The sequence below is a fragment of the Lagenorhynchus albirostris genome, chromosome 5 (genome assembly GCF_949774975.1).
Source record: "Lagenorhynchus albirostris chromosome 5, mLagAlb1.1, whole genome shotgun sequence".
In the NCBI taxonomy this organism is placed as follows: Eukaryota; Metazoa; Chordata; class Mammalia; order Artiodactyla; family Delphinidae; genus Lagenorhynchus; species Lagenorhynchus albirostris.
In genome coordinates, this window is record NC_083099.1 from 143,444,973 (window position 1) to 143,470,077 (window position 25,105).

The 25,105-nt window shown below is 51.0% G+C and overlaps 1 protein-coding gene across 6 annotated transcripts in view; it reads left to right on the top strand.

The window, feature by feature from the left end:
* Positions 1-7,412: 7,412 nt before the first annotated feature.
* AGPAT3 (1-acylglycerol-3-phosphate O-acyltransferase 3) overlaps positions 7,413-25,105 on the top strand; it is a 111,018-nt gene continuing 93,325 nt past the window's right edge. For all 6 annotated transcript variants that reach the window (XM_060151040.1, XM_060151042.1, XM_060151039.1 and 3 more), the window contains exon 1: positions 7,413-7,537. The gene's annotated coding sequence lies outside the window, so the exon portion shown is untranslated. The remainder of the gene's footprint in view (positions 7,538-25,105) is intronic.

The following is a 25,105-nucleotide window of genomic DNA, read 5'->3' on the forward strand; positions in this document are numbered from 1 at the left end:
CCGGCCCTGAAGAAGAAGAACAGAAACTGACTCAGTTTGCATCTACCCAGTTCCCGGGCTACAGCCCATCCTGAGGCTGAAGGTTGGGCTTACTTTCTGATGTGATGTCGTAACCAATGACGTTAGCGACTTAGCCAGAGAGACCTGACACAGAAGGGCGGATCCAGGAAGTGACCCAGACCTCGTCTTCAATGCCCAGGGTGCTGCATAGACCAGCTCCTTCCCGGTAGCTGAGGGCGCTTATCCACACCTCTCTTTTTTATTTCCAGAAACAACTCTTCTTCTGTTATTCTGAATATCTGGGTTTTTAGAATATTGTGTTCCCAGTAAAATCATGTCATGATCTTGTATCTATGCCTAAATCTCTAAGCTTAAGGCATTCCATAGCCTCTCTCCACCTCCCCACACCCATCGAGGTTCACCTCCTCTTATACCAACACAGTGGATGACTTTTTCTGGAACGATTTCCTTGAACCCACTAAAAACAGCACTTGAGTTGTCCCTTCTACTTCTCAGGAATTAGGCGGCATGTTGGGCCTGTGAGATGAGTTAGTTTTCCTACATGTGTTAGAAACACCAAATCCGAACAGGTGAATTTTTATAAACAGCGTGCACTTTTTTATCTTAACCCCAGAGAACAATTCGAAAAACAATTTGGTGCAAAGACAAAAATGAACGTTTTTGCTTGAGTGTGTGTGTCCAGGTAGGGGGGAGCGTTGCAGGGAGTGAGACCTTCCTTTGAGAGGCCCTGCCCGCCCATCCTGTGGACTAGCCTGCCCAGGGCGGCAGCTCCCACCTTCACAAGGAGCCCCCCCCGACTGTACAGATTTGGAGACTCACGGCCTCAGGTCAGAAGAACATGAGTGTATACATGACGCCACCTTTGTCTTGGTCTCGAACACAATCAAAAAACAATCTAGGGACTTCCCTGGCGGTCCAGTGGTTAAGACTTCACACTTCCAATGCAGGGGGCATGGACTCGATCCCTGGTCAGGGAACTAAGATCCCACATGCCGTGCGGCACGGTCAAAACAAAACAAACACAATCTATATGGCCAACAGGCACGTGAAAAAATGCTTCACATCACTAATTATTAGAGAAATGCAAATCAAAACCACAGTGAGGTATCACCTCACACCAGTCAGAATGGCCATCATCAAATAATAAATGCTGGAGAGGGTGTGGAGAAAAGAGAACCCTCCCGCACTGTTGGTGGGAATGTAAATTGATACAGCCACTATGGAGAACAGTATGGAGGTTCCTCAAAAAAACTAAAAATAGAACTACCATACAACCCAGCAATCCCACTACTGGGCATATACCCTGAGAAAACCATAATTCAAAAAGAATCATGTACCAAAATGTTCACTGCAGCTCTATTTACAATAGCCCGGAGATGGAAGCAACCTAAGTGTCCATCGACAGATGAGTGGATAAAGAAGATGTGAGATATATATATATATAATGGAATATTACTCAGCCATAAAAAAGAATGTCATTTGCAGCAACATGGATGGACCTAGACATTATAATACTAAACAAAGTCAGACAAAGACAAATATTATATGATATCACTCATACATGGAATCTAAACTATAATACAAATGAATCTATATACAAAACAGAAACAGACTCACAGACATAAAAAACAAACTTATGATTACCAAAGGGGAAAGGGGGTGGGTAGCGATAAATTAGGAGTGTGGGATTAACAGATACACACTACTGTATAGAAAATAAATAAACAACAAGGATTGACTGTACAGCACTGGGAACTATATTCAATATGTTGTAATAACCTACAATGGGAAAGAGTCTGGAAAAGAATATATATATTCTTATTTTATATATATATGTACGTCCAAATCACTTTGTTGGACACCTGAAACTAACATAATATTGTAGATCAACTCTACTACAATAAAATTTTAAAAAATAATAAAAATAAATGATAAAAAAGATAATAAAATTTATAATAAAAATATAAAAAAAATAAAAATATAATAAAAATTTAAAAATAATAAAAAATAAGCAATCTATAATAAGAATGGAAGAGACGGGACCTCCCTGGCGGTCCAGTGGTTAAGACTTCACCTTCCAATGCAGGGGGAGTGGGTTTGATCCCTGGTCGGGGAGCTAAAATCCTACAGGCCTTGCGGCCAAAAAAAAAAAAAAAATCCAAACATAAAACAGAAGCAATATTGTAACAAATTCAATAAAGACTTTAAAAATCGTCCACATCAAAATATATATATATATATATATAAAAAATTTCTTAACAACAACAACAAAAAAGAATGGAAGAGAGTTTTATTCAAGCCAAGGACCCTAGCCTGGAGTGTAGTCTCCACCGAGGAGGAAAGCATGGTCTTCAGCAGTTTTATGTGGTTTTTGCCAGAACGGAGAGCAAACATCAAACGTGACAGGGGTGTGTTCCTTCACGGTTTCAGAAGAGACAGATTAGCACATACACAGCAAGTCAGTATGGCCTTGGCATCTGGGAGGGAAACTCATCTTTTAAAGAGGACCAGCATTCATCCCTGTCTTCAAAGTGGACATTCTTATTTCTGGATAAAGCATTGTTTTCTTTAATGGTTAGAGCAGAGGTAATGCATGTTTGCCAGGCCATAAGACAGGGGCTCTAGTTCACATAAAGTACAGGCCAAGTCCTGTATAAGCCAGGATGGCTTCCCCATACCCCAGTCAGTCTGCAGAGTTGAGTGCATATCCGGAGTGCCCTGGTCAAGTAGCACTTCTAAGCAAGGTGTGGGGGGCAAGGTCTCTGTGTCAAGTGGGGTCTCCAGGCAGAACACAGAGCAGGGTTAGGGTGCAAGGGGCTTGGGTGGGGCCACTGTAACACCTGTGAAAGATAAAGGGGGGCAGGACTGGGCGGGGGAAGCCTCAGACCTCCATGCAGCTGACTGAGGTTCAGAGCAAAGATTGCCTGGTAGGGGCATCGGGCCACAGGCAGACATGCCCCAGTGCCCCAGACACTGACTGGTTGGGGCCTGGGGAGCCCCGATCTGCCCCTTGGCCTGCCCTCTGGCCCAGCTGTCCTTCCTCTGGCGCCTTGATTCTCCCATGGGACTCTACAAAGGTATTGATGGCCATCCACAGCTAACAGCTCAGCAGGCCCTGTGCTCAGGTTACAGGGCCTCAGTCCCCTGGACAGGATGACCACACACAGAAGCCACTGTCATCCCCACTTGGCCAAGCGGCTAGTACAATGTGCAACCAGATTTGAACCCAGGGCTTCACCCCTGCACGCACAGCTTCCCTGTGTGCCGGAGGTTTGCCGGAGATCTCTCCTGGGCCGGGCACTGGCTTCACTGCTCTTGTGACCTTGACTTTGACCTGCAGGCTGGTCAGGCCAGGCACCTCCCCAGAGCCCCCTCTGCATTATATTCTCCACTGACACTCGGATGTCTGATGGGTGTCGACATTCTTGTCTGACTCTGCACCTCTAGGCCCAACTCAGTTTCTCCACAGTCACCTGGAGGGTGGGGCTTGGTGTGTCCTGGGGCTTCTAGTCTCTCTGCTGAGAAAAACCCTCGTGTAATTTTTGCCCTTGAAGAAGCCTATGTTTAAAATTTTAGGGACTTCCCTGGTGGCGCAGTGGTTAAGAATCCGCCTGCCAATGCAAGGGACACAGGTTCGATCCCCGGGCTGGGAAGATTCCACATGCTGCGGAGCAACTGAGCTGGCAAGCCACAACTACTGAGTCCACATGCCACAACTACTGAAGCCCGTGTGCCTAGAGCCCGTGCTCCGCAACAAGAGAAGCCACTGCAATGAGAAGCCCCCGAGCCGCAAGGAAGAGCAGCCCCCTCTCCCCGCGACTAGAGAAAGCCCGCGCTCAGCAACAAAGACCCAACGCAGCCAAAAATAAATAAATAAAAATAAAAAATTATATATATATATACACACGCACAATTTATTTATGTAAAATAATTTGTCTCCTGAAAACTTTGCATTTATCAACGTTTTCCTATCATGTATTAAAAACCTGTACCGTCTACCCATTTCAGATTAGTATTAACGTGCTGGAGTTAATACATTTCCAGCAAAGTTATTATCTTTGGTGTTGGTTAATTTTTGCATCTTGGGTAAATATAAAGTTTTGTCTTAGGCTTTTAAAAATGCCTGAATTAGCCCCAGGGCCTGTGGCTTTCCTGGCACACCCTTGGAATCACCGAAGTCCTGGTGGGAATCTCCTCGCCCTACAGAAAAGGAAACTAAGACTCCAAAGGGCAATGTCCTTGTCCAAAGGCACAGTCCAAGGCTGGCTCCAAGCCCCAGCTCTCAGTTCCCCGGTCGGATGTCCAGCTGCTCCAGGAGCCCTCCGCCAGGCACGCTGGCCCCTCCCCAGACCCGCCTGGACCCCTCCCCTTTGCCCCGGGCACCTGAGCTGGTCTTGACAGGAAAGTTCCCAATGAGAGTGTTTCAGAGCTGGAAAGACTCCTTCTGGGCTTGGGGTGGGCAGCAGTCTGCCATTTGATTTGGGATCACCTCTCAGTCTCTGGTTTACTTATCTGTGAAATGGGATGCCAGCAAGTTCGTTCTGAGAATTAGAACAGATAATGAACAGAGAAGTCCCTCTCCCAGGGCTTAGCTCACACCTCTTTTTGGTACTCAGATCCTACTTTTCCTTGGCTCATTCATGGCAGAAATGCCCTCTGTCTACATACCTGTGCCAAATAATATTCTAGGTGAGACTTTTCCTTTCCTCATTTTAATTCAGCAGGCTAGGGGCCAGAGTTTCTCTCTTAGCAAGACAGCATCCTTACTGGGGTCATGAGAAGCTCCATCCTTGTGGCCGAGTCAGGGCCTGGAGCCAGGCTGCTGGCTCTGCCACCAGCCGTACACCGGTGGAGCTTTGCTGGGCCTCAGTTTCCACAACTGTAAAATGGGATGCTAACTGTCTCTACCTCACGGCCTTGCTTTGATAAGTAGGTGAAATAATAGCTTTCAGTAAATCTTAGCGATGGCCACATCTCCTGTCAACATGAACACGTGCACTGCACAGGGCCTGGTCAGGAGCTAAGGGCTGCTTGGCTGACTTCCAAGTTCCCGTCATATGTTTACTCTGTTCATATGCTCAGGGGAGATTTTCCAGAGGCAAATTCCTGCTCAGCTGAGGTCTGAGTGATCATAGATTCACAATGACTATAGGTTAGATTGCTCACAATTTATGCTGTTGAGACAAACACGGTCTTACTGAGCTGATCTCAAAGCTCAAAGTAACTATTAAGGGGCCATCGAATGCCTAAATGATGAGATGCACTTTAATTAGTTTTTTTTTAAAAAGTAATTATAAAATGTGTGGGTATGATGCATTTAAACTTTACCACTTAGCATACAATAAAGTTTCCTCACCCCAGCCCAGCCAATGACAGTCTCATGTTTATCCTTCCAGATGTTTTCTGGACGTGTATATGCGTATATTGCTTTTTGATACAGAAAAGGGATCATTGGATAGAAGATGCTCTGTATCTTCTCTTTATTTTTTATTTTAACTTCATCTTAGAGATTATGTACTATCAGCATGTATAGAATTACTACAATCTTTGTTTTAAAATAAAAAATTATTAGGGGCTTCCCTGGTGGCGCAGTGGTTAAGAATCCGCCTGCCAATGCAGGGGACGCGGGTTCGTGTCCCGGTCTGGGAAGATCCCACATGCCGCGGAGCGGCTAGCCCTGTGAGCCACAACTACTGAGCCTGCGTGTCTGGAGCCTGTGCTTCGCAACGGGAGAGGCCGCAACAGTGAGAGGCCCGCGCACCGCGATGAAGAGTGGCTCTCGCTCGCCGCAACTGGAGAAAGCCCTCGCACAGAAACGAAGACCCAACACAGCCAAAAATAAATATAATAAATAAATAAATAAATAAACATTAAATGAATATTCCAGAGTTTATTTAACAAGGTGTCTTGTTGGTTGTTTCAGGGTTTGTTTTTGTTCCTTCCCGTAATATATGCTGTGTCAGGACCTCCTGTACATACACCTGCAGATGCCTGTGGGGATTCATCTATAGGATCCACGACTGAAGAAGCAGTGCCAGGCCCAAGGCTTCACAATATTAAATTTACATGAACATTGCCAACCATACTGCCTTTTTCAAGGATAAGGGATTGTGAGTGGAACAGGTGCAGGTATGTTTATTTTAGTCAGGGTGTTTTCTGAAAGAATTCGAGGTGGCTTAAAATAAGGCCCAGCAGACAGCAACAGCGCCTGGTATTGTAAACAGTTTTCAAAGGAAGCTCCTCCCAGCTCAGGAGGGCCACCTGGGACCTGAGGACCCGAGCAGGGGGCAGGCCACACGGAGGAACGGAGTACAGACTGGAGGTGACCCTCCACCCTTGTGTACAGCCCAGCGCCAGACAGCCCCGCCTGGACGCTCCCTCAGGCCTGGGGCCTGGCAGGGGATGCAGGCAGCCCTTCTTCCAGGAGGGGACATTGTCAGGGACCACGGGCGACGGGTGGGGCTAGCGAGGCCGGTTCAGGGCGACCGCCTCCCCCCACCCCAATTCGGGGAGGCTTCCTCCAGGGTCAAATACGGATACAACGTTGCCAGCCGAGGGCCAACTGTAAAGAAGTCAAAGGGCGCTTTACTTGGGTCTGAAACACGACCTCGCGCGGACCAGCGGCTCCCAGGACGTCCCCCACGGCGACCCCCCGAGACCCCCCACCCTGCCCCACGGCGGTAACCGTGGCCTGGGGGGAGTCTCATGCCTGGAAACACCCCTAGTGCGCGCAGCGGGGCCCCTGGGGAGATGGGGCAGTCCAGGAGGTCCGCACTGTCCGTGGTGCTGCCTGCCGCCACCGCCCCCCCCCCCCCCCCCCCCGCCTCCACCGCCACGTATGCCGGCCCACCATGCAGTTCCCCCAGCCCTGGGTCCAGCCTCCAGGCGGTCTGTGCCCCCGACGGATCCCCTCCCTCCACCCCCAATCCAGCCCTCCACCGACCTCGCTGTCCCGCCCCCAAAGTGTCCCGCCGGCCCCAAGCCCTCCGGGTGCTCCAGCCGTGTGCGTTACTGGACACGGGCCCGTCCCTTCGCAGCCGGCGCCCCGCCAGGCCGCCCACCCCGGTGTCCCCCTGTCTCCCCACGTGTCTCATGTTTTCCCCGCTGTCCCCCTGTACCTCCCTGTCCCCTTGGCTTATCCCCCCTTGTGTCCCCCCCTTGTGTCCCCCCCGACCCGTATTCCCTCCCCACTGTTCCCCTGTACTCCCGCGTCCCCGGCATGTCTCCCCGCTGTGTCCCCCCCGCACGTCCCGTGTCCCCTCCCCGCGTGTCCCCGCCGCCCCGCGCGCCGGCGGAACTGTGGGATCGCCGCGCACAGGAAGTGGCGGGGCGGCGCGGCCGAGGGCGGAGGGCGGCGGGCCGGGCGGGGCGGGATGGGGGCCGGGGGCGGCGGGCGCCGCACTCGCTGAGGCCCGACGCAGGGCCGGGCGCGCCCAGGGCCGGAGCGCAGCGGCCGGAACGGCCCGGAGGCGACGCCGGGGCCGAGCGCGCGACGAGCAGGTGGCGGCGGCTGCAGGTGAGCGGCGCTGCCCCCAGGTCGGGCCCCCGCCCGGCCCGCCGCCCGAGGTCGGGGCTGCCTCCACCGCCGTCCCAGGTCGCCCCCGACCCGGGCCCCGCGCCGCAGTGGGCTGGCAGCGCTCCGCCCGGCGCGGGGCCTGCGGGAGGACCGGGACTGGGGCCCGCGGGCCCCGGGTCCCCTCCCGGCCTCCCCGGGGCCTCGTCCGGCCAGGCCCAGGCCCCGTCCCCTCCCCGTCCCCGCAGGCCCGCCTGCGGCGCTGCAGCCGGGCGCGCCGGTCCGGGCTGGCGCGCGGCCAGGGCCGGGGCACCCCAGGAGGGGCGGGCGACCCGGCTGGGCGAGGGCACGACACCCCCGCCCCTCTCCCCGCGGGGTTTCTCGGGCCCCTCTGCTCCCCGCGGACGCGACGTGCCCCCCTCCCCCCCCCTCGGTTTCTGGGCGCTGGGGACCCGGCCCCGAGCGCTCCCCCGACCCTGCGCTCTATCTACGGCCGGGGGTTAGTTTCACTTTTTGCTCGGCCAGCAGGGAGGGCTGCAGGTGGGAATGCGCAGCAGTGGTGGGTGCTGAGTGTTCAGATTTGACTTTGGCGCTTGGACCAAAGGCCGTCTGTGAATTTCCACGGTTCCAGTCAGGTGATGGGGTCGGTCAGTAATCCAAGAGCCATTTGGGAGGAAAACCACCGCCACCCCAGGGCCGCCCAGAGCACCCAGGTCGGTTGATCCTGCCCGAGGGTCTCAGGAAGGCAGGCTGTGACTAGCAGTTGAAGCTACCTTGAAAGTATTGTGCTGGTTCCTCTCTTTCTTTCTTCCAACTTTTTTTTTTTTTTTTTTTTTTTTTTTTGGCTGTGTTGGGTCTTCGTTGCGGTGCACGGCCTTCTCACTGCGGTGGCTTCCCTTGTTGCAGAGCACTGGCTCTAGGTGCGGGCTTCAGTAGTTGTGGCATGCGGGCTCAGTAGTTGTGGCTCACGGGCTCTAGAGTGCAGGCTCAGTAGTTGTGGCGCTCGGGCTTGGTTGCTCTGTGGCATGTGGGATCTTCCCGGACCAGGGCTCGAACCCATGTCCCCTGCATTGGCAGGGGGATTCTTAACCACTGTGCCACCAGGGAAACCCCACACCCCAGACTTTTTTTTAAAGCACACTATATACAGCCTCCTCTAAGAGAATACTAGAGCAGTTAGGTTCCTTTTCATAGGAAATATGATCTCACGAGAAGGAAAAATGAGGTGGGCCGTTGGCCGTGAGATAGACTGGAATGAGAACTGCCACCCATATTAAGGGTGGAAACCACCCAGAGATCCCAAACCCCGAGCGGTGTGTGGTGGCCTGGCGATGGCTGTGTTTTGAGGGGCCCAGTGATGCTGGACTAAGCCGGGGGGGGATCCCCTACGTGTTCTAAATTACAGCTCTGCTGGCTGACTGTACTCATTTAGGGACTGCTAATGAACGTTTTCTCCGTTTAAAAGCTTCATAAGGGATCTCAGTGAGATTCTGCACATTCTCTAATTTGATCATTTCCTTACTGCTTTCCCTCCCCCTTCTTTGCATCCTAACTCCACCCTCCTCTCCTTCAAAGTTGCAGAGTTGGCCTGTTACAACTCACTTCTGTATCCCTTTCTCAGCCACTCTGAGGGAATCTTCCTGATTACATTGTTTAAAAAAAGGTGCTACGTGTGATTGGCGTTCACACACACGTGATTGACATTCAGAACGCCCACACACGTGGCTGAGGGTCAGCATACACAGGGCCTCCTCTGGGCCTTGGAAGGCGCAGGCCTTGATGTTCTGAACCACACTTCACGGGCACGCAGACTGGCTGTGTTGGTCGGAGCATGCTGTTCACCCCACCTGCGTGGGGCCTGCGGGGGCATGTCTGCCAAGAGGCCTAGGCCGAGCAGTAGCCTGGAGAAGGTGCGGGAGCAGAGGGTTAAAGTCCCTGTCGTAGAAGGTGAAGGGAGGTGCAGGAAGGACACTTGCATTGCCAGGGTGTGGACTCCAGAAGCCGCCTCCTGGGAGGCAGGGCCGGCAGGCTGATGTTCCATGTGTCTGTCCCATGTCTAGGTGCCAGGGCCAGGGAAGCACACTGAAAGCAGTTGTTTATTTTGGAAGTTAGAAAGAGTGCATTCACCGAAGTGATCTGGGCTGTCCGTGTTTACTCCAGCGTCCCACGTTAACCAGCGTGGGTCCTGATACACAGGGTTAGCCCTTTACATGTGACAACTCTGCTAGAACTTCCACCTTGGAAAAGAGTGGTCTGAGAAAACCCAGAGGTTGGGTTACCCCCCGAAGGTTGGGTCGCAAATCGGCGTGACCAGAATTTAAACTAAGATCCATGGACTCCCACCTTCTCAGCCCCATCTGTCTGCTAAGAGTCTGGAAACACTTTTATCTCTGGTCAAATCAGAGGTAGGAGGGAAATGTTGAAATCAGTATAAACAAGGAAAATGAGAAACAGAAATTGTGTTTGAGAAGAGCCAATTTACTGGGTTTTCCGGGGCGGGGTGGAAGGGAGGGTGTGGTCAATGCTTCCAATCGCATTGGACCCCCAAAACACACATCTTCCCCTGGCTTTCAGCCTGACCTAGCGTGGGAGACAGGACAGGGGGCTTCAGTGGAGATCAGTGGCGGCCCCTCGCTGTTAGCAGTTAGCCCCCCATCAAAGTCCACCTGGGGCAGAAGCAGTGGCTTCTGCTTCCATCTTTTTCTTCCCTCTCTTGGGCCTCATCAGAAACTCTAATATTTTACTGTTACAAGTTGTGGCAAAGCATTGGATACAATTGGCTACATTTGCCTGTTTCTTAATGATTTGACTGTATGACATAAGATCTTTAGTTACTCAGTCTTCTCATTGAGAAACGTATGTTACAGTCAGATTGGACTGAATTTTGTAAAACAATTGCTTGGAAATTTCATGGATTTTACTTTTGGTTAACCAAGGAATGCTTGAGGTTTTAAATGAGTTGATTCACATTGTAAAGCGAAATGACTCTGACTTAATCCGTTGTTTCTAAAACCACTTCGTAATAATCTTAAACTAATCCTAAATTACTGATTTCAAAATGCTGGATTTTAGGTAAACACATGAGTGGTCCAGCCTGGGACAGTCTCTCGTTTAATTATTGAGAAGAATTCACCATGTCCTGTTTATCTTTGTGGAGCAAAGTGCTAGAAACCGAAACACGGATCATCTGGGGGCGGCATCTGTGTTTCTCTTTGGAGGCAGAGGAGCAGATGCCCAGGGAAAGTTGGCCCAAGTTCCCGCCGCAGGGCTGGAGCCTTTGGCCCTGGACGCTGTGCTTTAATTCGCCATGTCTTTCCGCAAGTGCAGCCAGAAGGTCACAGATAGGATACATTTTAAATATTAGTGTTGAAAGAAACTGTATCCTTCAGTATGTGACAGGCAGATGTCTTCTTCCAGGCAGAAGTGCTTCGCATCACGCAGGACTAAAAACCGAAGCTGAAGCTGGGCGCTCCTGGTGGGAGCTGCCTGCCAGCAGCCGAGAGGCCTGTCCTCAGGTGGCCCCGGGAGGCCATGCATCATTGATGTGGCTCTTCTCAGTTCCCTCCGAAAGTGGGTGGGGAGCGAAAGCAGCGATAAGAAGGCTGGTAGCGAGTTCTACCCTGAGCAGCGTTGAGAAGCTGCAGTGAGGAACACCTTTACCCCATCTGCTCTCACGGGTCCTGTGAGCCCCGCTGGCTGCATTCCCGGGGGCGGGCGTGGGGTGGGGGGCTGAATTCCAGAGCTCCAGCAACGGGGGTTCTTTTTCTCTTCATCACTCAGTTTGCTGACCTGAAAACTTTATAAGTATATGCTGACGTTCAGTGTGTCCCTGCTTTGCGTCTAGTCTGATGACAACAGCTCCAATTATTGCATCTCCATGAGGCATCTTATGGGCTCATTATGTTGTTTCTGTGAGGACAGGGTATTGCCCCATTACACAGCTGGAGGAACTGGGTGGGAGAGCTTGGCCACAGTCCCTCGGCTGGCAAGCGACGCATCTAGATTTCCAACAAGGTGTCATTGAATCCAAACCAACGCGGTGCTCAGAAAACTCAGTCTATGAAAATCTGCATTTTTGAAGCAGAAACTCAGTGACTGGCTTCACAGAAGTATTCATTTAAAAAAACCTTTTCGCTTGTAGGAGGCGAGACTTGGTGGACTGGGGCCCGGAAACCCCCATTGAAGATGATAGAAACAGGTACACGCTAGAAATGATGTTGCCTGGGGAAGAAAGAAATTCCATTTATGCAGATTCATCTGTGCTCAGCTTTTCATTTTCCTCTCAGTAGCGGTAAAGTGAAGAGCGGCCTGTTGACTCTTACCATAAAGAATGTGCTGGTGATCGGGTTATGCTTCTCATACATTGATTTCTAATTAGACCATCGCCCCAGGCTAATTGGAGTGACTGATTGGATGAATGAATGAGGAAACACGTCATCCTTATGTTCAGAGAGAAATGAATCAATTGGTATACCTTCCAAAATATGGCTTGCTAGGAGTGATTTTTGCCAAAATAAGACAAGTCAGATTGTTAGATGAAGCCGTCACCTGTTTGGGTTCCGCGTGAGGAGGACGCCAAGATGGGACGTGCAGGAGGTTCGGGGGGGGCACACTGTGGGGGCTGGAGGGGGTGATCCGACCCCTGAGTGAGGGGACAGGGAGCGGGGAGGCCTGGGAGGATGTGGCTCTGAGAACGTCAGCCTGGGGTCCTCGGGCCCCGCCCTTCGGGCAGTCAGGTCCGGCAGGCACCCCCCAACCCCCGGCGGCAGGTTCTCTCCTGAGGGGAGTCTGAGTGTCAAAGCACCCTGACAGCCTCCACGTTTAGTGACTTGGAGTCCACAAAAGTAGAAATAAATAATCGCAACAGTAAAAGGAATCCCAAACCGTGAATAGTCCCTGGGCCCCTGGCAGTGTTTTGGTTTAGTTTTAGGAAAAGCCCTGCAGTCTGGCAGGTCCCCTTGAGCCGTTATTTGGGCTCCTTTGCTGTAACTAGTGGTGAGCTGGTACACAAAAGTGAGTGTCCAGCGATGAAAGGAAGCAGAGTGCTTCCAGACGGGGGACAGAGGTCAGAGCACACGCCTGTTAGCGCACGACAGCTATTTTCAGCTTCCTAAATCGAGGCGCTAACTACCGTAACTTCAGTTCTAGAACATTTGTTAGAAAATGCTTTGGTGGCCTGCGGTCCAGTTCTAGCTCCAAGCCAGCAGGGTGTTTTCCTGGGGTCCCAACTGCTTTGTACCTGGCATTCTTTAAATTTTAATGAGTTATTGGGTATAAATGTTTCTCCTACTTTGGTAAACAAAGCTATATGTGAGAGCTGCACACAGATCTAACAAGTGCCAGGTAGGGGTGGCCGTGCCGATGAGTGATGACTGTACGTCTCTTCTCTCGGATGTGCCTTGCCTGGCCCCCGGCCTCTGACCCCTCTGACCCCCAGCCTCGGACCCCTAGCAGACATGCCAGGCAGGTACGGGACCAAAGTCACTAGCTCTTCGATCTGCTGAGACAAGACACAAATCTAGATCTTTCTATGCAATTATTTATTTTTAACAAGCTGCAGGCAAACGAAACAATGTTCCTGCCTGAATTTAGCCTCTGGGCCACTATTGTTACAACCTCTGGTCTACACTATTTGTTTAATTTGCACAATAAAGTAAGTGAGCCAATTAAATGAGGACTAAATGGGCACTTTCAAAACGCATGCAAGAGAAGCAAAACAAGAATAACAGAAACCCAAGACTTTATGTACAGATGAAAACCAAAAGAATTGTCTTTCTTATCTCAACTGTGGCTGCTGGAAACAGGATGGGGTTACGTGATGCCGGGTAGAGGAACAGGGAAGCTGGTACCCAGAGAGGTGTCGGTCTGGGAACAGAGGAACTCCGTGTGTCTCCGAGTGCGTGCAGGAGGCCCTCCTGAGGTCCATGTGAAGATGAAGTAATGTCTACAAAATGCATCGGGACTTTTACCAGAAGGCGCTCCTCATCCTGTTCTGTTTTGATGGCATGTCCTGTGTCCACGCCTCCTGTTACACATGTAGAATGGGACCACTGGGCGGCGAAGTCCAGGCAGGTTAAAATTTACACAGCGATATTTACACTGGGCTGTTTCCCAGAGTGATGGGAAAGAGACTAAGGGTGTGAGTGGACCCACATACTCCATAGCACGTGGTATTGTCGTTAAGTTTTGCAAATAGATTGGATGCAAAACGCTCCTGTCTGATTGTGACCTGATGTGTGTTTCCTGGTAGATGGAGTCGATACTCTCCTTATATTTACTGGTAGACGTGTTTCCTCCCCTGTGAATTCCTTCACCCATTTTCCTGTTAGGTGATAACTTTCTCGTGCGTATTCCTTACGTATAAATTCTATATGATGTGTTTCCTTATGTATTCAGGATAGTGGTCCTTCGTTGTCATGTGTTCATTAGGTACCTTTCCTAGCCGTGTCTTGTCTTTTTACTTTATTTTGATGAATAGAAATTCTTAATTCAATGTGGAGTTTATCCATCTTTTCTTTTGTGGCCTTTCGAGTGTCGCTGAGAAGTCTTTCCCAGCCCTGGGGTCACTCGTGTGTTCTCCTGCATTTTCTCGTAGAAGTTGTAACGTTTGCTTTCCACACTGAAGCCCTTGGTCCCTCGGGAGTAGACTCTGGTGACGAGTAGGGAGCTCTGTCCCCATGTGGAGAACAGTTGTCCTGACACCAGCCTCGGCCGGTCGGTCGTCTTTCCCTGCTGACCTGTTGCGCCACTGCGGCCGTGTGTGCCGTCCCCTCGGTTGGCTTCTCTGTCCTGCCGGTCCGTGTGTCTGCGTGAGTGGCACCTGCCCCGGTAGCTGTCTGGACATCCTCCCCTCTACGCCCCCTGCCCCCTGGGTTCTCCAGAGCACCTGGTTATTCGTGCTCTTTGTTTCTCTGTGTTAAAATCAGCTTGTCAAGTTTCATGAAAAACTTGGTCAGGATTTAGATAGAAATTGCACCAATTCCATAGATCAGTTGAGGGGAATTTCTGTTTTATGGTATTAAGACTACCTGCTGTAAACGTGGTGTGTCTCAACTAATGTAGGTCTTCTTAAACGGCTTTTAATAAGGCCCTGTATATACTGTAAGTAACTGTCTTAGACTCTGTGCTTAAATTTATTCCCAGGTGTCCTTCTTATTTTTTGTTACTTTCATAAGTAGTATTTTTAAATTTTATTTTTTTATTTAAAAAAATGTCTAACTCTTGTTGGTGTTGAACAGAAATGCAGTTGATCTTGGATATTGATTTTATATCCAGTCACCTTGCCAATCTCTATTTCTTATAATTTACCTGTAGATTTTGGGGATTTTCTGCGTAGACAGGGAACGGTGATGGCCTCGTTTCTTCCTTATGCCTTAATACTTTTCCATCCTGTTTCACTGCCTGGGCCAGCGCCGTCAGGACCGTATCGAACGGAGGTGCGAGGGGGCGTTTCTGTCCTATTTCCTGATTTTCAGGAAATGCTGCTCAGTTTTCCCGTTTGGTGTTGGTACAAACACGGAGACTGCTTAGTTCAGAATCTTCCTACGGCTCCTCCTGGGAACAAAGGAGCAAACAGACGGAAGGAAATGAGAGGAGAAGAGATTCAAGACTTACTTTCACGGGTCATCAGGGAGACGCAAAAATAAAAGCACAGTGAGATGCCGGCCTGCCGCACCCGGGGAGCCAGGATGTAGAGAGAGTGCCTGGGCCGGCGTGGTCACAGACGTGAGTCAGCGGAGCGCAGGTGCGGTGTGGACTGGCGGGCCGTGTCTGCACAGGGGGCTTTCACCTCTAGGCGTACCCGGTACGTGGTCCCCGGCACGTCTGGGCGGCCCCAGTATGGGCAAGGTGTTCCCAGCGGCACTGCTTACTAACGGCCTCGGGGGCACTGCTGGGGGAGAGGCAGGGGTTAGGGCTAAGCGCAAGGCATGGGGGGCGGTAAGAACGCCTTTTCAAAGTTCTTGTATTGAAGTGACGACGTGCTGGGAGGAGACTCAAGACTTCATATAAGGGGTGGGAAGGTGCAGCGGGGAGGGGCCACGGTGTGTTACTTATCTCCTTGGATTATGTTTACCTGTCTACAATAATGAAATTATAAAAAAAAAAGAGAGAGAGAGAGAATGCTTAGTTTTCTTTAGATGCTCCCTTTCCGGTTAGAAAGTTGTCTTGTTTATACAAATATTTGACTGAAAATGCTTTATCAAAGACTTTTTCTGCACGTATGAAGCTGATTGTGTAAGATTTTCTCCTTTGATAGGTGGATTTGGTGAAGTACATGAGTAGGTTTTCTGGAATGTCCCATCTCGGCCATGATATTATTCTGTATTGCGTTACCACGTTCGGTTTGTTAATATTTTGTTTAGAATTTGTTGCACCTTTGTTTAGAAGTGCGCATGGCTTGGAATTGTCCTTTATTACACTGTCCCCGTCTTGTCTGGGTTAGGTGCTGGCTTGTACTGGTTTCATCATATGAGTGGACAGTATTGCCTCCTTTTCTGTGGTATAAAAGAGCTTCTGTGAGACTGAGGTTATGCGTTTCTTACATAATTTCTTGGTCTGGGCCTGGCTCTCGTGCAGACAGATTTTTACATCCTGGTCGATTACTTTAATAGTACAGATCTGTTCAGCTTTTCCAGCCTTTTAAAAATAAGGTTGGGTATTATTTTCTAGGGAGTGATCTGCATTAGTTATCTGTTGCTATGTAACAAATGACCCCAACACTTACTGGCTGTCAACAGCACTTACCATCTCACCGTTTCTGTGGTCCAGGAATCCAGGCTCAGCTTAGCTGGGTCCTCAGGCCCGGGGTCCCTCACAGGCGGTGACCAAGGTGCCGCCTGGGGCTGCAGTCTTATCTGAAGGTGCCACGGGGCAAGGATCCCTCTTCAAGTTCATCCATGTTTCTGTCAGGATTCAGGTCCTTGCCAGTTGTGCTGAGGGCTCCCCAACCTGGCAACTTGTCCGTCAGAGTGAGAGTGAGAGGGGGAGAGGGAGGGGGAGACACCAGCTAGACGCAGTCTCAGTGTTGTAAACCACATCTCGATGCCACCTTCCACTACTTTTCTCGTCCACTTTTTGTTGGAAGCCAGTCAGTAGGTCCAGCCCGCCCTCAAGGGTGCGGGTTACACAAGGGTGTGAACCATGGGGGTCATCTTAGACCTGTCTACCCCAGTATCCGTGTCAGTTACATTGTCTGTTTCTTGGTACAGAAGTCATAATACTTTCTTGATTTTTAAATCTCTACTGTATCTGACATTAAGCTCCCCCTTTCATTCCTGAAATGTTTTTGCTTTTCTTTGTTCTTGATTCATCTTAGCAGAGGCTTCTCTGTTTCTTTGCCATTCGCAAAGAGCCGACTTTCAGTTTTATAGATCTTGTCCAACACATCTTTGGTTCCCGTGTCATTAATTTATCCTTTCGTTGTAATCGTATCTTTCTACACTCCCTGGGTTGTTTTTTTTCTTTCCTGGTGTTCCCTTTACAGGTTATTGAGTTGAAAGCTTAACTTCTTTTTTTTATTTTTTCTAAGCATAGTTTCTTAATTTTCAGACTTTATTTCTATCATAAGCATTTAAGGCTATAACCTTCCTTCCTGGTTCTGCTGTCCTGTGTCCTGTATATTTTGGTGTGCAGTAATATCATTGCTCAGTATTTGAGTTTTTGAGCATTTAAAAATCCTTTATTATTCTTCTATGACCCGTGAGTGATACAGAGGTACTTTTATTTTCTAAATGCACTGGCATTTTAGGTTATATATTTACTGTTGACTTCACCTCAGAAGCCTCGCGGGCAGAGGACATGGTCTGTGTGGCACTGACTGGCATTCTCTGAGACGTGGATTACACCCTGTCACCTCCTCCTGGCTCAGGGACCCGCTGTCAGTTCCGCTGTCCTTCCTGCGTCAGTAATGTTTCCTCTCTGCTGTGTTTGTGGTCCCTTTTACATCCAGTATTCTTCAATTTTTATTTTTTTTTATTTTTTGGCGGTACACGGGCCTCTCACTGTTGTGGCCTCTCCCGTTGCGGAGCACAGGCTCTGGACACGCAGGCTCCGGACGCGCAGGCTCAGCGGCCATGGCTCACGGGCCCAGCCGCTCCGCGGCATGTGGGATCTTCCCGGACCTGGGCACGAACCCATGTCCCCTGCATCGGCAGGCGGACTCTCAACCACTGCGCCACCAGGGAAGCCCCAGTATTCTTCAATTTCATGGTGGCATCTCTGGAGTGGATTTCTTCTTATTTTCCTGCTTTGGAGTCAATGTGCTTCCTGAGGATAAAGTTTTGTGTCTCTCAGTAATTCTGGAAAAATTTCAGCCATTCTTTTGTTGAATTTTGTTTCTACCTTATGCTTGACTTTCTCACACCATCTTCCAAGCCTCTTCAACTCTTGTTCATGTCTGTCTTTCAGTCTTTTTTGGCCACATTCTGTGTGATTTCCTCAGCTTTCCTTTCCAGTTTTCCAGCTCCATCTTCATCTCTGTCTAATCTGCTGCTTAACCTGCTCCTTAACCTGCTCATTTCGGTGATTATAGTTTCCATCCTCGAACGTTCTCTGTGGTTCTTTCCAAACCGTGCCTCTTCTCTCGCATGGTGTTCTTTTCTCTGCACATATTTCAATTTCCTTTTTTATCTCTAAGCATATTACTCTATATGCTGCAAAGAATAATGCCAAAGTAATAACAGCGCCCCAAATAATACCGAAGTCTAAATGTCTTGGGGGTTGAATCCCACTGTTTGTTATGCTGCCTCTCACTCCCTGAAGCTAGTTTCTCGTGTGCCTTGTAGCTTGGACTGTGCTCTTGTATTCAGGAGGACTTTGTCTGCAGGTTCCCTGGAGCACGTCTCCCTGGACAGGTTCTGCCTTCAGAAGTGCTGCCTGCTTCTGCCAGGAGCCCAGGAGTGGGACTGATCCGGAACCATGATAGGTTAATTTTCTGGACTCATAAAAGGGAACTTCTGAAGACATCGTTGACAAAGAAGGAAAATGATCCCCAAACAAAACTCTGAGCTTGAAGAGATTGCTAAGGTGAATCGACACAGATGCTGATGAATAAACAATAATGAAAGTTAAGGAATGCCGTAGGTTGGAGTATACCTAAGTGACTAAGCTAACTTGGGGTAAATTTTATCCTGGCCTACAACTGCCTGCTGGGAGACAACTGTGGTGTCCGGGGAGCTTAAAGCCGGGGGCCCCTCCCTCCCAGTGCACATCTCTATCAAGCGCTTTAACCAGTTTGGGACACAACTGCAAAACCTGTCTCAGATTTTGTCTTCAATGAACTCAACTTCCCGTCAACTTCTCTGTTGTCTGTACAACTGAGGTGGTGTCTGCTTTTTTAGAACTGGAGACTAAGCCACCATCCAAACAGTTTTCTTCAAATGACATTGTTGGTAGCTGGAAAACTACCATACATGTGCGGTGTGCAGTATATGCCAATAAAAGTGAAAGGGCGTGTTTTTAAGACGGTTCATACATTTTTGCACGTCCGATTTCAAAACTGGAAAATAAATGTCGGGACTTCCCTGGTGGTCCAGTGGGTAAAACTCTGTGCTCCCAGTGCAGGGGGCCTGGGTTCGATCCCTGCTTGGGGAACTGATCCCCGCATGGAGGCCACAACCAAGGAGTCTGCATGCAGCAACTAAAGATCCCATGTGCTGCAATGAAGATCCCGCGTGCCACAACTAAGACCCGGTGCAGCCAAAATAAATTAAATAAATAAATATTTTAAAAAAGGAAACTAAATGGGAAGGGAAAAATGCTTAATGAAGCATCTGGAATGGTGTTATCTGGGGGGCTCTGCCTGAGGTCCTGTCTGCCAGGGGCCTCCCGTTGCCCCTTGTTATTTTAATTACCTGCGAGGCTGTGACCCCAGCTTGCTGTCCTCTCAGCTCCGAGCCCTAAACCCCAGGCCCACAGGTTTCCCCCCCGCAGGCTGTGTGTCCTCAGCCCAGGCGCTCGATCTCAGCAGGCCTCCCCTGTCCACCCACAGCCGTGAAACACCCCTACCCTCTCCCCGTCTCCTGCGGTGAGGTCACCGCGCTGGCGTCCAAGCCAGGCCCCTGCCCCGCCTTGACCCATTCCTCCGTGTCTCTCCCCAAACCCCCACTGTCCCTCGTGGAACCTCACTGATTCCCCCCCGAGACAGGCCACACACGGGCTGCTCCAGTGCCCCCAAAGGTCCCCAGGCCTCCAGTTCCACTCCCACCAGATTCCTTCCCTAGGGCGCATCGAGGTTCTGTTTCGGTAGCCCCGGTACTGTCCCTGTCACTCCCGGGCTCCAGCTCCGTGGTGACGCCCCACCGACGCTTCCTCCTCTTCCTGGTCCTCGATGTTACCCCAACCTGGTCCCGGCTTCTCCCCTGAGGCGCGCTGCACCTTGGACCTCTCACTTCACCAGGAGGCCTTCCCCATCCCAAGTCTGAGTCGGAATGCACATGCCACGCACATCTGTGCTCACACGTGCACACACATATGCTCACATATACCCACACGTGGACCACGTCGTACAGGCTGTCTTTGCGGCCCACTTTCCTTGGTTCACGTCACACTGCTGACCTTTGCCATCTGCCCCTGTCCCTGGGTAAAGACCGCAAGGGCCGTGCTCGACTCCGTTGTGTAGTCAGCGACGCCTGCAGCTGGCGGCACCAAAGCTGTTTCTGTTTCCCTGTCGGAAGTCCGGCGGGCGCCCTGCACGGCTCTTCCCTGGTTGGCTTCCTGAGGGCAAGTCCTCCCGGGGATCGCTGAGCCAGGGTCCTCACGGCCAGAGACTTCCGACCCCTGTGGCCGACTTACCCCCAAAGAGACCACGCCTGTTTCTGTTTCCACTCACACCAGTAATCCTTGAAAGAATAACACCATTCTAGGTGCCTAATCGTTTTCTCATTTCCACTTTATTTTCCAGTTGTTTTTTTTTTTTCCAGTTTTGAAATCCAACCTGCTAAGGCTCTGTCCCTGCATTTCACTGTGCACTGCGGCAGTAGGCAGTAGCATAACTGACGCTGTCCCCTGCTTGTTAAGGCCCGCAGTGCAAATACATGGCAGGTGACTGGCCTGCCCCCGTGGGAGCTGTGGGACGGGCCCCGGCCTCAAGTGGCTCCCGGGAGGTGACTTCATGCCTCTCGGTGGTGTCCCTCTGCTCCTCATGGCTCCCCCAGGGGCTGGTGAGGATTAGAAAACATCACGGGTGAAGGTACTTTATAGAGCGGTGTCACACACGAGGCGCCGCACGCGTGTCGGAGCAGCGATGCCGCGCGTGGGGGTGAGTGGCGAGTCCCAGCAGGGCTGCCCGCGGACGACAGCACGTGGACGAGCGACCCGAGGCCATGAGCGCCTCAGGGAGGGCAGAGATGGACATGGCTGAGCTCTGCACAGGCTCGTTCCCAAAACGGCCACCGTGTCCTTAGGCAGCTGACAAGGGTCCCGGCTGCCTCTCGTCTGGTGCCCCTCAGGTGCAGAGCAAGAGAATGGTGGGTTTTGTCCGTCCGCGTTGCTCTCCGTTTTTGCAGAAGCATGTGGCAGAGGCCTTAGGCTGCGTCCTGCTGTGTCCGGCGCATTTCTGGAACACGGGAGAGGCCGCTGTCCACCAGCCCACGCCCAGACCGAGGGCTTGTCTAACATCACAGAAGTGCTGGCTTTCTGTGCCAACTTGACATGTCCCGCGGTGCTGAATCATTTCATGGCTCAGCACATCTGAGCGGAGCTTCTTTTCCCTCTAAAGCATCCCTGAGGGTAGCAGGGATGCTGGCCGCCGAGCCTCAGGGGCCACCTGCCCTCTGTGTGGCGGGAGCAGGCAGGGCACCTCGCCCGTCTGTCCCTGTGTGGCTCTGAGGTTGCTCCTCGGGGGTGCGAGGCTGTGTTTGTGAATCACTGGGAGAAAATCAAGCCGGGACTTTGCATGGAGTCTTGACTGATGAATGCTGCGAGTTCAGTTTCAGGCTTCTGGTGGAGCGGGCCTAGATGAGCCTGCCCCGCTGTGTCATCAGGGACTCTGATGGGCTCAGAGTGGATACGCTCCCTTTCTCAGCAGTTTTCTTGCCATTTGTGTGTGTGTGTGTGTGTGTCACATATGCACCTGTGGCCCTTTGAAAATAAATGTCAAAATGTGCGATCACATGTGTGGTAGCACAGTTGTATTTAAAGCAATGACTTTTGCCAGTTATGCTTTTTATTCGCACTCACATACATCCACCAAAACCCGGAATAAGCACATAGGTAGAGGGCGGAACCCGACCCCGGTGCGCTGACATGCAGGGAGCAGGCGGTGGTGGCCTGGACCTTTCAGGGGAGCCGTATCAGGCGTCGTGTCTAACTTGACACGTGTGACAAGTAGCAGTACGTTAGCTGTGCTCAACGAGAGAGATTTGCTCCAGGCTTGGGGTGTGTTTACAGGGTTGACCCTTCCAAACTGGGTGATGGGGGGACGGGGAGAGAGACACAGAGACAGGACAGAGGCAAAGAGAGACAGGGAAGGGGAGAGGGAGAGAGAACATGAATAAGAGAGGCTTCTTGTAAATAAGACTTTTTTAGGAAGAAAAGAAAAGTGAAGAGGAAGTGAGTTGCTAGGTGTTCGTGCTTTGTCAGGTACAGTGTATTTATTTCCAGAGAGGGGTCGGTTTCTTCTTCCAAATTTTATAGAAGGAAAAGAAAATTGGAAATATTTAATAATTTTGTCATAATGGTTATTTGTAACTTGTTGATTATATTGTACTTCCAGGAGTGGGTTAGCTTCTCTTTTTCAAATTAAGAAATGCTTTAGTATATGAAACAGAGAATACTGAAGCCCCTGTACCTACCGTCCCGTGGAGGAATTAACCATTGCGGATACATGGGAAGCCAAAGAGTTGGCGGAACTAAAAATTTCTAAAATTCTTAACATGTCAGCAGAAAAGGGAACGAGAGGCAAATAACAGCAAGTATGTTGTGTCTGAACCTGTGAGGCCGTGAGGCCATGAGCCACAGAGCCACACAGCCAGAGACGTGGCTGGTCTGGATTAAGATGTGCTGTTAGGGACGAATGCACCCTAGGTTCACAGACTTAGTGTGAAAAAAAAGTAGAACATCTCACTGATTCTTTTAGATTGAATAGACGTCAAAATGATAATATTTTGGATATATTGGGTTAAATAAATGTATTATTAAATTATTTTTGCCTATTTCTCTTTTTTATTGAAGTCTAGTTGAGTTACAATATTGTGTTCGTTTCAGGTGTACAGCAAAGTGATTCCATGTTTTATGTGTATGTATACACACACATACACACACACACAAACACATACACACACACACAAACACACACACACATACTTTTTCTCAGATTCTTTTCCATTATAGGTAATTACAAGATATTGAGTATAGTCCCCTGTGCTGTACAGTAGGTCCTTGTTGGTTATCTATTTTATATATAGTAGTGTGTATCTGTTAATCCCAAACTCCTAATTTATCTCTCCCCCTCTTTCCCCTTGGTAACCATAAGTTTGTTTTCTATGTCTGTGGGTCTATTTCTTTTTTTTTTTTTTTTTTAGCGGTACACGGGCCTCTCACTGTTGTGGCCTCTCCCGTTGCGGAGCACAGGCTCCGGACGCGCAGGCTTAGCGGCCATAGCTCACGGGCCCAGCCGCTCCGCGGCATGTGGGATCTTCCCGGACCTGGGCACGAACCCGTGTCCCCTGCATCGGCAGGCGGACTCTCAACCACTGCACCACCAGGGAAGCCCCTGTGGGTCTATTTCTGTTTTGTATATGAGTTCATTTGTATCACATTTTAGAGTCTACATATAAGTGATATCATATGATATTTGTCTTTCTCTGTCTGACGTCACTTAGTATGATAATCTCTAGGTCCATCCATGTTGCTGCAAATGGCATTATTTTTTATGGCTGAGTAATATTCCATTCTCTGTGTGTGTGTGTGTGTATGCATGTATATTTCAATATATACATATATATATCAATACTATACATATATTCTTAAACCAATCGTCTGAAGGACACTTGGGTTGTTTCCATGCCTCGTTTGCCTGTTTCTTTTTCCTTTTTAATGCGGCCCCTAGGAGATTTAAAATTGCATTTTGGCCCCTGTCATGTTTCCCCTGGACGTGCTAGTTGTGGTTCTGAGTGGCCTCATGAGGGTGGAGCTGTATGACCTGGGCGGGTCCTTCGTCTTTGGGCCCCACACCCCAGGAGTCACGGGAGGTGTGTCTAGTGTGTAAGTCTCTACCCTGCGGGACACCGTGCCTCTGGCCAAGTGCACTTAATACACGTGAAATGCTCAGAACAGAGTCTGGCAAATCCTAACCACCAAGTGTGTCTCATATTATTATTAATAGAATATTTGGTAAGATCTCCTTTGCTGTATAGACATGGATTTCATAGATCGTCCACACCCAGAATTTCAGAAGGATAGGTGTTCCAATCCGGAAATGCCTGGGCAGGTCAGAACCCCGGCCCTGGCGGCTGTCGCGTGGTAGGGGGACAGGCAGAGGACACCCCCAGGCGTGTCTCCCCGGGAGGTGGCTGCTTTCCTGGACTGGTCAGCACGTGCAACAACCAGGTCGTGGTGTTTGCTCCAGGTGGGGTCGGGCCGTGAACTCTGAGGGCAGGAGTTCGGGGAGACCCGCCCCCCAAAACCAGCAACAGGCACCGACCCCAGTAATACAATCGCTGCACAGCGAGCGGGAAGGTCCGGGGAACCCGCCGGCCTGAGAGCCCCTCGGCGCAGCCCAGCCCCACCCTCGTCTGTCCTCGGGGCCCTGGGGCTGGAGCCCGGCCTCGCTCTGTCCTTGCTGTGCGGCCCACGAGGGCCCCGCGGAGGCTGTAGAGCCGGAGGGGCAGCGCCTGCTTCTGTCGCGGGAGATTGTGCGGGGACGCTCCGGAGGAGAGGCTGGGACGCACGGGGCTCCTCGTCCGCTCCTGGCGCCGGTGCTCAGGGCCCCCAGGGTCTCCGGGAGGGACGCGCCGGAGCGCGGTGGCCGTGGCTCTGGGCTCCTCGGGCCGCTGTAGCCCCGCTGGGAAGGCCAAGGCCGTCAGCCCCGGAGCCGCTGCCCCTGCCGCCCAGCCGCCGGCCCTTGAGGGTCTGCCGTGGTCCTGCGCGCAGCCTCTGAGGGACCCGGGGCCCTGGGGACCTTCTTCTCCTCTCTGCCGTGGGCACGGTGTCTGTCTCCTGAGACACCCTTGACCCAGCTGGGCTCCGCTGTCACCAGGCATGTGCTACGCTGTCCCTGACAGCCCAGAATAGTCCCCGGGCTGGGGGCCCCTCCCCCTTCCCTCTTCTCCCACCCCTCTCTTCCCTTCCCCCCTCCGCCCGTCTGTGTCATGAAGCCTCTGACTGTGAGCCGGCCATGGGGGTAGTACCTTTCTCAGCACATAAGCTTTCGTGGCGAGCTCATCGCTGGAAACATGTCGAACGTGAACCTTGTCTTTGTGTACCTGCCACTCATGCTTCCGTATGTTCTGCGGCTTCTCAGCGGAGCGCGATGGTCTCCGCAGCTGAGCGACCCGCAGCCCGTCCCGCCCCTCGCTGGCCTGCATGTGCCGTGCGGGCACCTTGGGCCTGGACGGGGCGCACGGGCGGGCA